The sequence below is a fragment of the Bradysia coprophila genome, unplaced genomic scaffold, assembly GCF_014529535.1.
Source record: "Bradysia coprophila strain Holo2 unplaced genomic scaffold, BU_Bcop_v1 contig_24, whole genome shotgun sequence".
NCBI lineage: Eukaryota > Metazoa > Arthropoda > Insecta > Diptera > Sciaridae > Bradysia > Bradysia coprophila.
In genome coordinates this window covers 2328872-2348319 of record NW_023503501.1, presented here as the reverse complement: position 1 = coordinate 2348319, position 19448 = coordinate 2328872, and the positions used below count along the sequence as shown (strand labels likewise).

The window sequence follows — 19448 nt, the reverse complement described above, 5'->3', positions numbered from 1 at the left end:
ACATGCTAGACGTTACCAGCAGCTCCATACCGAACCACCTTTAAGTCAGTTGAAAAGGCATTGAAATAGAACCATTTCTAATAAAGAATTAATTTCTCCCTCCCTATCACTTCCACACATCTGATTCAACGACCGATTTCAGCTGACCATTGTAAGTGTATAGTAATGTGTAATTCAAAAGCCAGCGCAGAATATTATGCCTCACCGTTTGTATGAAAATGAATTTATTTAAAATAATTTTTTTCTACTTCAGTTTTCCATAATTAATTTAACGGTAGATCCGACACAACAAAAGCCGACTTGTTGTAATATAAATAATGTTCTTTGTGGATCTCATAAATAAAATGTTTCGGAACGAAACATAGACGCATAATACCTTAGAGGTAATTTTAGCAGAGGATTTAAACTATTCAAGATGATTTTTCACCACATTGAAGAACCTTTTCGGTGTAAATCCAGTTAAAAATAGTAAAGAAAGAATTAAATTTGACCCAAATGAGCTAAAGGGATGAAGTGTTTACTGTTTATGTGCTGTACGTACGGATCTAATGTTTGAAAATACTATCAGTTTTTCACATTGACCCAAATTATGTCGCTAATATGTTGTGCCATTCGGTTGAATTCGTCATATTTAAATTTAAACACACATGTATGTACTGTTAGTCACACGACAATGGTGAAAATGATTCACTAATACGCTATACTGCTACAACATACATACGTGTTTACCTTTTACCGAAAAAAAAAGAACTCAAATACTCAAAAACAAAGTGTTGACGTAACATTTATCACAAAATTTCAATGCAAGGTATTATTTACATCGGGGTTCGACATCCAGTGTATTGTAGTGTGTGTTTCGTCTTGATGATGAACCTTATAGGTGAAAATGGCAATCGAAAACATTTGAGAGAAGCGTATGGCGAAGCGAAATACGTAAAATGAATAACATTTTCGATTCAACAAAGTGTATGTCTTTTTATAGAATATGGAGTTCAGGTGGTTGGTCTGGGTAGCTGGTTTTTAAGAATAAAAAAACGTTTTAGTAGAATTATTCAATGAGTTCATTTTAAGAGAGGGAAAACGAACTTATTTTTTTGATGAAGGTAGCGGTGACTGTTCTGCTTAGTCGAATCACAATCCTAACGTTACGGAAACAGTCATTGAAATTTTTCAGGAAAATTGATTCGATTAGTTTTCAGTTTTAGCTCCCGTATAATCGTTTCTGCGTTTATCCATAACATGATCTACAGACATATTCCACCCAAGTCAATGTAACATTAAATCGGAACCAGATGAACTTCCGGTGGTGGTAACGTATGTTTACCGATGTTCGTTTTGTGTAACGTTCAATAGTACACTGTACTATTAGTACAGGCCCTTGTGTCGTAAAAATAACTTTATTAGCCAAAAATGTACTAAAAAAGTCGATTTTTGTAAAGGAAAGTTTGTTCCACAGCTTTTCCTTCCCAATCATACAGGATAAGTGAAAAGTTCGAAAAACTTAACGCGACCGGATTGACACAATGAACTGTACTATCAAATTGGAATTACTGCAGCTGAATTACTGTCATATTTATGGATTGAAATAAATCATTTTTCGATGTTGAAAATTTATTTGGCTTGGTAATTAAATCAATTTGAAAATGTCGCTAAAAATCTTGCAAGGTTTCAGTTTTAGTTGCAATGTATTGAGGGCATTGCTTGATAATTTCGTGTTAATTACAATACTACTTCCACACCAAAGTGGCACAGTCGAATCATTTTTTTTTATTTTGTTAGAAGATTTATGACAAATCGATATCGAAATGCGTTAACAAGAATAGTTCGGAAACACAAAATTTCCAGTTTATCAAACCATATTGTTAAGCCGCAATATTTCCATCACGTGCACGGAAATTAATTAAGTTTCTCTGAAAGTTTCTAAAAGTTTAATTCTTTGGCCTTTAGGGTTGCGTTTTCTTTAAACAACTATGCATTACTGTTCGTATTTACTATCGTTCTAAAATTATAGAAACACTCTAAATGTTCAATTTTACCTATTTTTACTTAAATCAATGATAACGGTCATGGAAAGTGGATGTATGACTACCATAATGTCTATTTAATATTTGATTACTTTAGTTACCCCGTCAAAATGAATTTTAAAGACGATGACATAATAATAGCCAATTACATAGGTAATAGTTTCCATATTGACCTTTTTGGAGTCAACTCTTAAAACTATAGAGTGTTTAAGTGAGAGAGACGGCGAAACGACAACCTACTGTTTCATCTCGGGCTATGCAGTCAGATTCTTTTGTATTATCGATGACAGCAGACCCCGCGTTGATTTTCCATCACGCTCTACTTAAACACCGTATAATCTTATGTACTGCAGCAGGGTACAGGCCATGACCATATTATTTGTAAATTCATTCAACAAATTTATCAAAAGTTACCAAAATGTACTGAATTTACCGGAAAGTAAATTCGGTAAATTCTCGGTATATTTCGGTAATTTTTGGTAAACTTCAGGAAATTAGGTAAATGAATTTACCAATAATAGGCACTGCGCACCAAACACATTTTTCATTCCACAATATATCAGTCTTAAAACGTCATTTATGGATGATCGATAGGTAATTTATCGATGATAATAGTGGAGGAATGTTAGTCACGCTGCGTTTACTGAAGACATTTTAAGTATACGATAGGGACACGAAAAATTCTAGACTAGCTTGTAACTGTAATATGTTCACACGTTTGAGGGCTGGGTAACAAGCCGAAGAAGGGGATTGAACTTAACAAAGTTCCGAGCAGTAAGACAGATTATTTAACTGACAGCAAGTACTTGGCAACACATGAAGAAAAGTGAACAACAAAAATTCCTTCAAATAAAAAACGGTTTTTCCTTAATTAACTACCGTTTGTATACGGAAAAAAGCTAAAATCTACATGACGAATATCTGCACCCTACGTAACGCATAAGTGGCGTCATATACTAGTACCAATGTAATTTTCGACAAAATGCAAAACTTTGCGCAACATACGAAAACAGACAACGTGCTGCGCAAAACCAACGAACGCGTACTGAATTATTATGCCGGGTTAAAATTATTGAGGGGAAACCACCATTCATACATATAAATTGGTACGTAACTGTGTGTTTATTGAGTATAGTTCGTATTATGTATACCCTTTAACCATAATTCCCATATTTTCATCACGCAGTTGCTTTTCGATTCGTAAACAAAACTCATACATTAGCAGCACACACTTTTTCACCCCTATACGAACACAGTCACAAGTAAACGAGAAAAAAAGAGAGATCGTACGAATTTCCACGCATGTTGGCATTGTATTGAAGACGCACCCCACACGGTACACGCTTGGACTGTTTCATATTATAGATCAGCAATAGAAACTAATGGAATGCTGAAAGTACACAAGTTAAAGGCGATGATTATCAAATCTAAAGCTACAAATTTGAATAACTACGATCCCCCAGTTCCTTTTTAATTCCAAATACCTCATCAACCTGCAAGTAGATATTCAAAATATATACTCGACTCTACCCGACAAAACGTGTGGTTAATTCCATTTAGACCTACATAATGTCCAGAAACGAATGTTCTGTTGCGAAACTTAGCACGACCGTACACGTTTTTAACGTGACTTCGTCCAGCTTCAGATTTCAATTCATTTGTGAGAAAGAATTTTTGTATTTTGTCTTCAGAAACATTCCTTATTGAGAATTAAGTTGAAAAAAAAATTCTCGCAATTCTCATATATACTGTGCTATAGTCCGGCAATTTAATTACCGATCAATCAAAATGATTGTTTTCGCGCATTCACTTTTTATAGTATTTATAGAAGCCAATGACAATAATGTAAAATCCATCAGCTTGAAATTAATAATTGCTTCCAAGAATGTCAGTTCTTATTATGTTCAAAGCCAACCTAAGAACAATAATTTTTATTTTATTTTTACCTAGGTGAACAGCAGTGAAAAAGTGCTATTATTTCGCCGTCGGTAGATAAAATAGCGTATTCACCTCTGTCCAAATATTTATTTAGACACTTGGGGTTATAACATTCGCCTTCGGCTCATGCAACAACTCCCCAAGTGTCTAAATAAACATGTGGACAGAGGTGAATAATCTACTATTTTCTGTTGGTGATTTGATATGAACTTATAAAGCAGATTGACAGTTAGCAGACTGGGAACATAATTGTAAAGTATGGCGTCGTCGATTTAATATTTTAATAATACTGGGGTGTGTACCTAACTAAGCCGATTTTTCTGGAGTCAGTCCATTCTCTTGCAATGCTCTGGTTGAACGATAGTTAATTAATGCCGCACTAACATTCAGCCTAATCGTGCCTATTGTTCGGCATGATTGTATTAGCCTTTTCATTTGACAATGTGCTGTTCAATCAACATCCCATTACATGAATTGATTGAAATCATGTGGTCGAGATTCATAGTATTTTCATACAAAACAGAGAACTGGCATACACACAGATTTCCGTGATAAATATGCGCGTAGCTCGACTGTATTCGTTAAATGCTTCACATATATGCATAATATGAAATGCCCTTTGTTTTCGTTTTGTGTTGGAAACCATGCATGCATATAGAGGTTTAACGCGCAACCCATCCTCTCAATTTTTACCATTCTGATTTCTCTCATGCGCATGTTATTCTATTGCGCAAACACTGTACAAAATGTGAATATTACCGACCAATCTTCCTGGAGAGAATTTTATTTGTGACCTGACAAGTAAATACAGAAAACGCTTTTTTCACATTCACTTCGCCTTCGTACATGTTTTTCAAACAGGGGTGTAACTTAGAACAATTTTTATTGTCCGCTGGTTTAGTACATTTTGGATTTTTGTACCAGCCCTGTTGAATGTCGTTCAAAATGATCGACTCTTTTCAAATCAGACGCAATTGAATGGTTTTCTTGTTTCGCGATGAGTTTTTTTTTTCTAAACATATGTACCGGTACCCCACCCATACAGTAAATGAGATTACATTGCTCAGTAATTATACCATAAACACAGGCAACAACTCATATATTTGACGTACATACATCGCGTCGATTGACACAATGTAAAAATTGAAATAGCGAAACTACACCCCAAATAATAATATGCCGATGTCTATTGTGTACCACAATGACACATTTGGAAAACCACAATACCTTCATTGTAGAACCCATTTGGTCTAATTAAAACTTTCGTAATTATTATGCATATTCGATCCATTAACATTGGATGTTAGGTAACGGATTCATCGTGAATGAAATATCTGATGAGTCTTGTGTTTTGAGAGTTTTGCGGAAATTGCAAATTGAAAGTGAAATTGAGCGGTAATGTGTGTGTGAGCATATATTATCTTGAAATATTAATCGTCAATATGAATGCTTCCAATGAAAGAAATTCACTTTGAATGCATATTATTGCTGTCTGTGTCGGATTGGGAATTATGCTGTAAGCAATGCTTTACGGTGGACAATTTCGTGAAGAAGATTGAGGATGTTAATTTGGTCACATGGCTTACATTTAATGTATGCACAATTATCGATGTAATAACGAATTACCGCATCTGTCTCCAATTACTTTTGGGTCGTGCTCGTGGTAGGTGTATAATCCGAAGGTAAAAATTCTGAAGCTGTGTACGAATCAAGAAAATTACTTCGGTAAATAATGAGACACGAATGATGGGCATTATGTTTTCCACAACGCAGTTATTATCCACACAACAGTTTTCTCACCTAAACTGAAACTTCGGGACCCTTTGAAAAACAATTTCACGATTTTCTCTTCACGGGAAACAATAGTTATTTACGTATGTGTCAAGACTGCCTAAAAACAATCGTCCAACACAGATAAGCACGTACGGACGAGAACACGAGAAAAAAAAATCAAAAATTTCAACGATGGAAAAAAGTTGTGCAATCACTTCGATGGTTCATTTCGCCACGCTCTGACCACAGAAAATGCATGAAAATAATGAATCTTTGGTCTAAAATCGTGTTAATTTGTTGTGATTTTGACATGACAGTAGATACAATCTCGTTCCTAACTTGTTAGTTTTGCGCACGCACACTATTTGTTGCCGAACTCGCTTCGCTCGTATCGGTAATCTGACATCTAATGCGCAAAACAGTCCCATTTTCTATTTACTTTACTTAGCAAAATGGTTATTTCTTCCATCGGAGACCAAATAACTTCGGCTAAGACTGAGAAAAACATTTAAGAAGCATTGATTTCCACGGGAGCAATGGAAATAAACCATTGGCTCTGTCATGCCAATTTAATGACGAAATCTTACCTATGAAGCGCGTAATATTATTTTCGTTCTTGCGTACTTCGACACATCTAAACAATGACTTATCAACATTAACTGGCGAAAAACTAACCAGAATGTGTAACATGAATAGTCAGTCATTCTGTAGCATAAAACTGAGAAGCTAAATCGCGAGAGCTAAACAATTGTAGACTTTCACAATAAACGTGGAATTTCTTGAAAAACAAAACAACAAATTTGTATTTATTACAGAGAAGGTTGAAGGCAGGTGGCTGTTATATGGATAAGAAAACGATATTCTACATAATTGCCTGTATGAATGCAGAACGACAAGGTCTAACTGACTAAGAAATTATACCAACGTCAAGTTGAAATTCAAGCTGGTTAAACAACAATCACCATGAAAAAAATACAGTGTCGGTGTTCGATCAATTTATTATAGTTATTTTTCATGGATTCTGTGTGAGATGAAATCACTTCTAGAAAGCTTTAAAAACAATTTTTTTTTTTTGCTTTTCAAATGAAAAATAACCATCGATGATGGTTAGTATATACCTAAAAGGTGTAAAGTTCGCTAGAATATAAATTTATATGTCGATTCATCGATGTACGCGGTTTTCTACCTATTACTTTTATCATAAAATGTGATGATGTCAAACTAATAATTTTTTTTAGATACGCTTAGATAGCATGTTGTATCGTTGATGAATCGAAAAAAAAACATTCATTGCCACGGAACCATCACTAAAAAAAACCACTTACACCACGCTAAAATCGAAAAGATTTTTTTTTTATGTTCATTTTGCCGAAAAGATCATATTTTTGCCACGCGTTGCGTTACAATATAAAGCAACCAGTGCGTGTGCTTTAACAGTTTTAATGAAGAAAGAAACCATTTCGATCAGAAAACCTTATTCAATATTGTACAATATAAAGATACGAACTGAAATTGTGTGTGCATTTTATAAACAGACACACAAGCGTGGATATAATTCGCCAAAGTCGAAATTCGAAAATATATAGAAAAAAATAGTTATTTATGAAACAAGCATCATGTGTTGGTATTTTGTTTGCACTAGACGCCGATGGGTTGTGATATTTTAAGAAGAAGAAGAATGACGTTTCAGGTCTATGATGGTGATCATTGAAGTGAAAAATCAAAAAGAAAATGTTGACATTGGCGCTGGCGATCAGTTTCGACGGTCAAACCATGAAATTTCATTACAACCCATTGTAAACCCGAGGGAAGCCAAGGTTGACAAGATATCGTGTGCGATAAAATACCAGCACAAGATTCTTGTCTTATGCAACATTTTATGCAATTCACCGCTGATATAAACAAAAAATAAAAACTAAAATTTTCACTGAAAAAAAATCTAAAACTAAAATCGACAACTACTTAAAGACTTGTTACGACAATATTACAACGGTAGCTGTTACAGCATTTGACATGTTTTGTTGAGTCAAATTGGTTATTTATGACATCGAGTGCATAGTAATTTATTAGGCTCTAGATGTGCAATTATGACACATCGTGATTCATACAACGAGTTATGCAACATAAGCATGTAAGGTTAATAGTTATTTATGACATCGAGTGCGAAGTACTTTATAAGCTCTAGATGTACAATTATGACACGAGGCAGCAGGCCGTGTGTCATAATAAAAATCGTGAGCCTAATGAAATACTTCGCACCGAGATTCATACAACGTTTTATGCAACAGAGGGCTCTAAAGTTCGCAGTTTTCGAACATTATGATCTCGAGTTGCATAAACGTGATTAAGATGCTGAGTGCGAAAAAAAAGCCTTGCAAATCCTTCGCACTAGTGCGATAAAATACGTTCATATGACATTACACAGAGGCCGCGTAAGTAATCGAATTCGTTCTCTGAATTACATAAAGAAAATTTTATACTACCTATCCAAACAATGTGTATAATGAGTTAAAGATATTCCACAATCTATCTGAGATTATCATTGTATTGGATGTGGATACTACTACAAAATAAGAAAATTTCCGATAGTATATAAAATGGATGTGTATATGAGGTGGAAACGGTACTCTCTGAGCATTTATGTATGGTAACATGCCATATATTGTATATATACATCGTTTCGGTGTCGGAAAGCATTTCTTTATTTTTTATTTATTTTGACTTGCTAATTTGCGAGTTTCGGCCCAATACATTTTTTTTTCGGCCCAAGACAACAAGTATTTTCAATCTAATACTTAAATATAGATGCGTACACATATTGATACAAACATTGAAATCGCGCAGATGCGCAAAAGATATTACAGAAAAAAGAGTGATATTTCGTTAATTTTATTAATTTTTCTTTTCTTTTTTGTTGATAGACTACGTTCAATTTGACTAGAGAAGTAGAAGAAGAAGAAGGAAAAATAATACTTACACAATAATATCGAAAAGCTCCTTTTTTCGAAACTCTCTGTTACACACTGACGATGCCTTTCGTATAACTTCGTTTCGTTTTTCCTAGGATAATCGCGTTTATTGTGTGTAAATATATATGTTACGAACTGAAACGCCTACTTTTTCACGCTTTCGAAAATTCGTGTAAAAGGGTGATGACGATGGGACACCAGAATCACGTTAATCGATTTTGCGGTTTAATCACCTAATACCGACCGTTTTCCCACTATCCATCAATAGCACAACATGAGAATGCGGCTGATTAAATTTTCCGATTAAATAATAAATTCAGATCGAATTGGCTTGCACAATTTCGTTTTTCTTTTTAATTTCTATTTATAGAGTGGTTTAATTACGAACGTCGAAAACAACAACAATCTACGAAATCGAATGGAACTTTTTATACTAAACGATGATTTTATGAGTATAGTTGCTAGAATAAGAGTTTTTTAAGTTAAAAAAGAAAAGAAAAGTTTAGTGAGAGTGTTGGTTTCGTTTTTGGCTTCTGGTTTATTCAAATATCACACAGGAAAATGCTTATCGATTTTCTAGAGTATAACACACTCTTAACTTTCAAAATGTGCTTGTGGGTTCAGTTAAATCAGAAACACTTTTCTCGTTCTGCAAACTTTGCAACTCCGGCCACTTGTACACTTGTACACAACATTTAATAATACAACAAGCTATATACGAATATTTATTTCCACACTAAAAACTAATGCGCTTGAACACTTAAAAGAGATCTCTTTGTTATTTTTTCCCTTATATTTTAACTATAATTTTTGTAATTGAAAGCAATTTCTTGACCCGTACAACACTGTCCCGTATCTATTAATATACTGTACTTGCGCTGCGTATGCTCGATCTTGACTGAGTATGTTATTTAGTTTTGGAATTGCATGCATACAAACACAGAAAAAGCAGTTTGTATACTTTGTATTCATCAGCCATACACACACCATATATACATTCATGAGAAAAAATTGTAATATTCACACCGAAAGCATACATGAAAATTCAATCAAAATGGTCTTGAATACAAACTCTACACATGCAGTTGGTGTGTTTTCATTTGTGTATATTTACACTGACACAATAACTTGCACACATCCAAAAATGTTCTTCGACATTTATATATATATACATGTTACGCAAAGCCATGCGGTACATATGTATGCAGATAATAAAAACAATGTTGATGATGAGAGGTATCACGCTCTTTCAAACGAACAAAAAAATAGTAATAAATAAATAAAGAAAATGGAAATAGTATATCCACACAAAGACTTTATTTTAATAGCGAGAGAGAGAGCAACATTTAAATGCTTTGTGAGCTCTGAGCTACATAAAATGACATGAAATTTATACGCTGAAATAAAATACTCATACACCGCGTCTTCGCTACAATAATAATGTAAAATACATTCATCGCAAACAAACGACGGGGAATAAAAACACGCGGGTGCGCCCGCTGCTTGGCACACAATTTGAGTGTATAGATGTTTCTGGCTACACAACATAAATATGAATAAATTTTGAGGAGAAACTGAACATTTTGCTGACATACAGATACGTTTTTCGATAATAAATTCCTCAGGGATATGAGCTTGAGCATTGACGAACCGGGACACACACAAAAAAAGAACGAGAACGAAACACTTAATTGAGCTTCCTCGAAAATAACGCAACGCTATTTCCCTGTTCATGTGAATTGCATCAGTGATTGTATGATATTGTCTGTTGAATATTGAATTGGAGTTTTCTATGCGAATGTTCAGAGGAAAAAATGTTTGAGCTTTCACAGAAGACTTTGGTGTCAACACCAAAAGGAAAATCGCGACAGCAAAACCTGCTCATTTCTAAATATCACATTATTTAAAAATGTTATACCAACATCTATACCACGGTACGGTGCTCACATACATTTATTTCGATGATACTACACAACTCAAGCGAATCAAAATTTCCCAAAGTTCAAAAAATAAATTAAATTCTTCGAATTGTATCTCGTCGCAATGTGTGTACTAAGCTAGTGTTCGGTACAGATCATTCGACACTTTGATGCATGAGAGCGTAATTTTCTTGAAGTGAAAACTTTATCATACAATGTTACTGTAAATGTACTTATGAAAAATGAATTTTCAATAAACCTGTTGGTTTACCTTGACTTTGGGATGCATTGGACAGAAACACTAAGTCCCACGACTTGGGTGGGTCAAGTTCCTTGACTGAAAATTATTTCAAAAGATTTTTGAACTTTTAAAAATTGTATTTGATCGTGAAGAGACTGCCAAGCCAACCGTGAGTTTTGTTCGTTCCATTCGCTCTATTCGTCCCACATCTCCCACATACATAAGAGTAGCGACTCTCTTTACATTTATTCCACCCTATTTTCTCAATAAAGTCCTATAACGCTACAACATGGGGGAAATAAAGGTAGGTTCACGCGGACGATCCTTAAGTACACTTAACTGAAACGATAGGGTTATTTTCTGTAATTGTAAAAAAATTCTTGGGAATTGCGTCATGTTATCGAGAAGAGACAAAAAACGCAAAAAAAAATTCGGGAAATACTTTCAGATCGTTCGACTTCATCGATTTTTTTACTGAATCTTTTACTGAACAAGGACAAAAATATTCACAAAATACTCCCATCTCACCACTCCAATATTATACAGGCAAAAGGCACGAACTCAACCTCAAGAATTGAATTCTTCGTCGATTAAAGCTAAAATTTTGAGAATCGGTCAAGAGTTATCGTGGTAACAAGGGAAAACAAATTCTGTGAAGAATTAATCTTATCTCACTGCTCCAATACTAGCCATCTACGAAGTTAAACTCGTAAATTTCATTCTTCGTCAATTAAAACAAAAATTGTGAAAATCGGTTGAGAATCACTCAATCACTCATGATAACAAGCGTTACAGACCATTTCTGTATTTAACGTTTTTACCAATGTAGTTATACAGTCGACGTAAGTGAAAAGTGAGAAATTTGCAGCTGATTTTTAGACAAGACTACTTATACGCTTTTACCATTACCATGTAGCATGAAGTATAAGCAGCTTTGTTTGTATGAGTAGGCCAGCTGAAGTAAATTTCTCACTAAATTTCATTGGCGTCCACTGCATCATATCGTTACAGACATTTTAATTGATTTTTTGTCGTACGACCCTTACTTTCACTCAAGGGAATAAGACGAACAATTTAAAAATTTCTTTTTTCCTCTGGCAAGTCGAGTACAGATGTAGGATTTTTCAGATAATTGGCGATTGTAACGGCTTTTTCTTCAAACAAACGCTTGTATAAAGAGTTTTTAAAGTTTATTGTTTCTTCCATGCTCCTAGCTATTAGTAAAGAATATTCTTTTACGAAAAAGAAACATGAATGTGTCCTAATCTCCTAATTGAAACAAACTCGACATCAAAAAATAGGTAAAAACGAAATATATTGTTAAATTCAAGTCGTAACCAATGCCAATAACAATCCTTAGTTATTTCTACAGTTTATAACGAACCAAAGACGCTTATGATGTAAGCGGTTTTGTAAGACAATATTATCAATGTGACTCTGTAGAATAAATTCTAGAGTAAACTGAATTCCAGAAAATTAATTTAATTAAGGGGCCACATACATTTGTACAAGCTTTACTTATTAAACTAATGATACAGCCAACATTCAACCTCTCAGGACTTCGTAAAGTAGAAAATTGTCAATGAAATCCATTGATAGTCAAAGTTCTATTATATTCATACAAATGCAAAATGCCAGGCTCGAACTGACTATTGGGACTGTCGCCGTTTTTAAATTAGGCGCCCTTGAAACGGAACGCGTGATGCGTCTTTCCTTAACCTACTCGGGCCTGTGAACACTATCAGTGATGATATTGTAAGACTGATTGAATATTAAATGGCGCCATCCACGAAGAACATGCACAAGGGAAGTAAATATTGGCTGAACGAGGCGGAATCGAACGAGAGCTTTTTAGACCCGTACGAAGTACTGGGGTCTTATACAGGGCCTACTTTTTAGAAACTTTTAGAGAAAATCGAGAAATTCAAGAAACTTTGAGAAATTCAAGAAACTTCGAGAAATTCAAGAAATTTCGAGAAATATTTCTTGAATTTCTCAAAGTTTCTTGAATTTCTCGAATTCGAGAAATTTCAAGAAATTCCAGAAAATTCAAGAAATTCGGGAAACTTCGAGAAATTCAAGAAATTTCAAGAAACTAATTTCTCGAGTTTCTTGAAGTTTCTCGAATTTCTCGAATTCGAGAAATTTTAAGAAATTCGAGAAAATTCGAGAAATTTCAAGAAATTCAAGAAATTAGTTTCCAAAAAGTAGGCCCTGGTCTTATAGGTTTACGCATACGTTTGTAACACGTCGAATTGGACTCCCTGAGTAAGTGGAAACCAATTGTGGTTGTCCAGAGATGCCAAATCCGCGAAAAAAAAAATGTCCGTCCGTCTGTCTGCACGATAACTTGAGTAAAACACATCCGATTTTGAAAATTCTTTTTTTTCCCGTTTGGTAATGTCAAAAGACAGGCTTAGTTCGAAGATGAGTGATTTTGGATCGACCCCTCCCGAGCTGGGGCCCAATAAGTGCTTTACGGTTTTTCATTTTTACTTGTAAGTGATACGTCAAATGAAAGATATTTACAATACCGATCGACAAAAAAAAAGTTTATAGAAATGGGATGACTGACTCGTGAGTTAGATCCCTTGGTGTGAACTAGGTACAGGGCGCCAAGCAGTTTTTGCTTGTAGGGCGCCCAAATTTGAACATATTTCGTCTACTTTCGCTTTATTAGATAGGTTTTGATTGTACCAATCAGGGGAAAAAAAGTTTATGAAATTATATTCACCGTAGCGTGAGCTAGGTCTCTTAGAGTGAGCTCTCATCCGGCTACTCGGCCGCACAGTGAACGTGGAGTATTTTGTCAATATCTCGAGTAAATTTTGACCGAATTTCATGAATTTTTTTGTTTGAAAGGTATTAACGAATGTAAACCGTCAGTCCTACTTCCGGTCTCCTAACAAAATGGCTGTTGGCGGCCATAATGGATTTTAGTAAAAGTGATATATCTTTGGAAAAATGGTACTTAGATAGTTTCTGTTAAAGTAGAAGTAATTGGTTATGTGTGTGGGGTGTTTCAAGCATTCCATTTATGGACATCTATATATATCTATATTCACCTATATTGAGCTATATACAGGCATATAGAGCTATATACTAGCATATTCATCTGTGAAATGTTTATTTATAGGTAAATATAGCGGTATATAGCTGTTTAAATAGGAATTTATGAAAATTGACTTCGTACGGGGCTGTCTATATTGCGTCCGGCATATGATAACAAGGCAAAGAGTGGATAATGTAAGTGATTTTAAAGGGAGAAAAGCTTTTCAGTAGAGAAGAAAATGAAGTGAGAGAAATGAAGAGTTCTACATTAAAGGCTTTTGATACGAATAGGTGTTTCGTACGGGTCGGCGTTAGCTGTGTTTGATAATGTCTTCTTGCCGAAGTCACAACACATCCCTTTTTTTATACTTCCATACCATTCCGGAAACTTCCGAAATAAATTTTCGATTATTCAAGTGAAAATATGATCAAGACTTTGTATAAAATACGTTCCCCCCTTACCATGGTAGAGCTATGGTTGATTGTTTTGTAGGGGAAGGCAACATGAAGCTGCGTGCAGAGCCCCTTGTTCAAACTGGCTGATATACACCTTTGTATATACACATAAATCATGCGTTATTATGAGAAGCCCGTTGTAGTGGTATTTCGCCTTAAAGGTCTCAGAAAGACATTTTCGAACATGACGAGTCAATTCTTAGATAAATTTAATATCTACAAATGAATGGAAACTTCGAAACTAACGATACCACAGAGACTATTGTGTGTATACTATGCTTGCTTATAACGTGCTTGTTCAAACGAGATATAATTATACTTATTTATCCATTATCTTATTTGATGTTGGTTATGTATAAATAAATAAATAAACAACACAACATAAATAAGATGATGTAGGTACTTCGCTTGTACAAAACTGGTATCGCTTTTTTCCTTCATTGTAACGAAAATTACCATTAAAATATGGTATCTAAGAGCAGATTATATGAGAATCTGTGTGTCTCGGGTTCTGTTCTACACACCATTCGGAATGCATACTCTACAATGTTAGTACTTTCTATAACATAGATTGTTGGCATTTGCGCAACACGTCACCCACACAAAATCTTCTCAATTGGAATGAGCCGTCAGACAAAGCAAGTAAATGCTGCAAAGCAATACAAAAAAGAAAGAAGAACACCTAATAAGCTGAATTGACCTTGTCAATTGCAATGATTTACTCATACGACCATTTTTCTTGTTTACGAAAACAAAAACCCAAAAGTTTGGAAATTTGTCATCCTTGCAGTAGATCAATTGTCATTAATAGATGAAACGTTAGGTTTTGTCAGCTCATTCACTTTACATCAGTGTTTGACTGTACTTATCGTGCACAAGCATATAAAATGTGTTACGACACCGTTTGTAAATGCTTGTGTTGACTCGTGTGATTACTCCACTCGCCTTCGACGCTTTCCGCAAAGCTCACACTTGCCAAACAAATAATTACAAACTGTGTATGTGTCGTAACATAAAACGAAACCCCGCCTTCTTAATTATTGTCCAAGTTTTGCATTTAACTGTTACTCTTGACTCTCATTTTCAGTTCGCATTGTCATAAAATGTCAAACTTGAATTTTCTGACAATTTTCTTTCGATTTCATTTCAATAGAACTTTAGCAGCAAATGCAAGTTGACGGCTTAGGATGATGCGAACAGAAATTTTCCGTTAACTTTACATTGCTGCCTAAATCAGCAGTAAGTTCATTATGTTTAAACGATTGTTAATTAGCCTGTATGTAAATAGTGCATTACCATTTGTCCCATTGCCAAGTAAGGAACTTTACTCAAAAACTTGAGATTTGGCACCAGGGAAGTAAATTTAACTTTACCTCACATTTTTCGCATTTACCGACCAGAAGCACGTAAAGCACTGTACGTACGAGGTTCCAAATTTTTATTTTGACGAGTGGAAATACAGCCCTCCCCTTCAGGTCGGGCCATAACGTCTCCGCTCGTCAAAATAAAAATTTGGAACCTCGGACGTAATGTACTATTATTCAAAAACGTGAGGTAAAGTTAACTTTACTTCACAGAGCCAAAATGTTTTTGATAAAATACCTTACTTGGCAGCTCGGCTACGCCTCGATCGGCAAATTTCACACAAGAAGTACCATTTACCCCACTGATAAGTAATGTACTATAAATACGCCGAGCTCAACTGCATCGAGAATGTTGCGTAAACATATTACACAAATTCCGAACGAAATTTTCCTTTTACATCCACAACTTCACCGGAATCCACCGACATCACAAAGTCGTTATTTATTTACTGCACAGATTTACAGACGACCACGTCCCAAAACAGAGTGTATTTTCCGTTCCCAAAAAACATAATCAAACGAAATTTATGTACAAAATATCATACAGACACACATTCGGCGAGCAAACACACATATATATGAAATATACGAATAAATCGAATGGGTCGGAAAAGAAATGGTAACGAACAGAGGTTGACGAAAGCCTTCGAAACTTGAGGTCTCTCTACACAGTCAGTTTAGTTTGTTTTGATGTTAGGTGTGAAATCAAAACTTGCTAATCATTTAACGAATTTACATGAACGAACTTGAGCATTTTATATATACCGCACGATGGAGTCTACAAGGTTCGTCGAGCTGGCTTAGTATACATCGTTTTGTATGGTATGAGTATAAATGGATGGAAAGCAGAAATCTGACCTGAAAATAATGTCGAGATGTTGTAATGTACTGTCGAGCGAATTAATTAGTAGTACGGTCTTCCCATTCACGTGTACATAACCCGATACCAAATTGTATCGAATTAAAGTACAAAAGTAACGATCACGTGCCTATTCCAACATCTAACAGAAATTAACCTTGATTAGGCGGTACAGAATTTTAAGTTTTACTGGATTTATGTTTGTGTGCTGTATGCAACCAATAAATTCAATTCAACATTCAACATGAATGCAATACATACAATGTTGTGACATTAGTGAGAATTATTTAATTCCTCAGCATTCAGCGTTTTTTTTGCTGTATAGTGCTCTCAATTATAATCAAAACACTCGTTTATTTATACCGAGAAGCCCGTTGTATCTGTGTTCATATATATCTATGTAGCGCATTTTCAGCGCGATTATATACTGTGAAAGCGATTTTGTACACAGACGATTTTTTTTTTTCAAAACAGTCGTAATCACTTCCTTTGCATCAATGGCAAAGTGGTTTTTTGTTTGTGAGTTGGTTGAGTTCAATTTCTGGTGAATTTTCACATTACATTGTATGTGAAGCCAGGTATAGAGCATACCGAACGAAAATCGCTTCAGCAGTGAGCGTTGTGTAAAAACAATACAACCGGATCGCCTTGATAATTTAAATATATTAGCCAGAGGCTTACCAGTTATTAATGTGCGTAATGCATAGATGATGATGATGTATGCATTCGTTTATAGCTTTTACAGTGTAAACACTTTTTTCATAAAGAAGTCTTGCTAATGTTTGATTTGTATTAAGTACATTTCGTTAAAAAAATAACTTTGTAATCGATACAACGTTAGACACAGTTAGATAATGAGATAAGAAATCATAATAAAATACTACTCAAAGCATAGTAAATTCGACGATTCGACCTTTTGGAAAGGTCGTAGTGAGTATATAATGATGATATATACTTGTCACATGCAATACATACATTAACTGAAAATTAATTTGTTTAGTCCTGCTAAGATTAACCTCTTAACCTTCCACAAACATTTCCAGGACATCATCAATTTCGTATTGAACTTAGTCATACAGAAGTCACAAAACTTCTGAATTCATCTCTGACTACATTATAATATTGTAATAACGTTGATTCAGTCGTTGACGACATAGCTGATGTGTGTTTGTGTGTGTGTGGATGTTTGTGTGGATCGAGAGCTCTTTCGGCTATGTATATTAAATTTCGCTGTATAAAACTGATGTGTACATGGATGATGTGTGTATACGTGTGGGAGAACTTTTACTATGCATTTTTAAAGGTCCCTAACTTGAATCATTTAACGTCTGTTCGATTAATAATGAAAATAGGATATGCATCACAATCGATTCATTCAACGAAACGTTGAAAATCTTTTATCAGCATGTGGAATTGTATATACAAATGGGTGAAATACCAGCTCAAATATTACGTAACAGTTTAATGAGTCAATTAAAAAAAAACAACATAACGCAACACACAACTTTTTAATTTATTTTCCATCATTTTTTCACTGATGGATGTCGCTACGCGCAGAATCGAAGCAAAGGCAAAGTGAAAATGCATTTTATCAAGCGCAGCCATTTGTTTTTATTGACGCAATGAACAATAATTTTAATGTTGCCAATTTATTCGAATCGAAATCGAATACATTACAAAACAGAGTTTTTCCATCCGAAGAACACACACTATTTACATCGATTCAACATTACTATGAACGAATGGTGGACCCAATTTCTAATGCATAACGTTTGTTTCGTCATTGATTTCAAATCAGAAGAGAAAATACACAATTTCAGTCGGAGACACATTATAATGCTAATTGAACTTATATTTAGGGATGGGGATCCGTACTTACCGTATGGTTGATTTTCCACTCGGTTTTCAGTACAGCTTTGCACAATATTTTTTTTTTGTTTGTTTGTTTGTTTTCAATTATATAAATGATTGCACTGAATAATATTTTTCACTTTGATTTTTTCGACGGAATTGCAATTTGGAAACTTTTAAGCAATCACAAATGACACATTTGCACACACAAATTATTATACTGCTTAAGATATGATTTAATGAAAAAGTACTGAAAAATTCATGTAAAGTGTTGAATAACGTGCGAGATGTTGATTACTTCAATTCAGAGTAGAAAATACACACTCAACGCTTTTCGAAACACGATGTCACGTTGGTTGTATCACATGTTATTATTGAATCGGTGAGAATGTGTGCGTGAGTGAATTAAGAGTAATTCATGAGGCAACGTAGCCAAATTTAAATTTTGTTTTCGGTTTTAAATGAATTGAAAAATTTGCATTTCGGACAGTTCGTATATTCTAATTTTTGTCGAAAACAAGCTATCAATGTCAGATGAAATTGTGGCAATTATGATCAAGGGAGAACATTCAACATAATTGCATACAATTCTAAATATTCCCACCGACAATACCACCGACGACTTATTACTCGATCCGATTTTTATGAAACCAATAAATAGATTTTGTGCAATGTAAAAAATCTAATTCGAAACAGCTCTAAATTCTGCTCTGCGTACTCTTTAAACTGTATCTGTATGGGTAACCATAAACAAAGAACATAATAAGGTGGGGTTTATTCGTAATAACGATTTTTTTACTCTGTTATCTTACTCTCGTGATTTTCTTTCATATGTCACACGTGGATAACTGCTTATAAATTGTTGTTTGTGTGTACACAAATTTTCACACACACTCAAAATGTGCATAATTTCCTTTCCGCGGCGATATTTATGTATTTGTTAGCATAACTAGTGGTTGAACTTATTAATTTGCACAGAGGCGCATTCGGCATTTTTCTTTGT

The 19448-nt window shown here is 34.6% G+C and overlaps 1 long non-coding RNA gene across 1 annotated transcript; it reads right to left on the bottom strand.

Moving 5' to 3' along the window:
- Window positions 1-5443: 5443 nt before the first annotated feature.
- LOC119077825 lies at window positions 5444-18790 on the bottom strand. The gene is made up of 3 exons (XR_005087887.1): window positions 18474-18790; window positions 6113-6115; window positions 5444-5454 (listed from the first exon to the last, which is right to left on the bottom strand). It is a non-coding gene; the product is annotated as an uncharacterized LOC119077825 (long non-coding RNA).
- Between the last annotated feature and the right edge of the window lie 658 nt (window positions 18791-19448).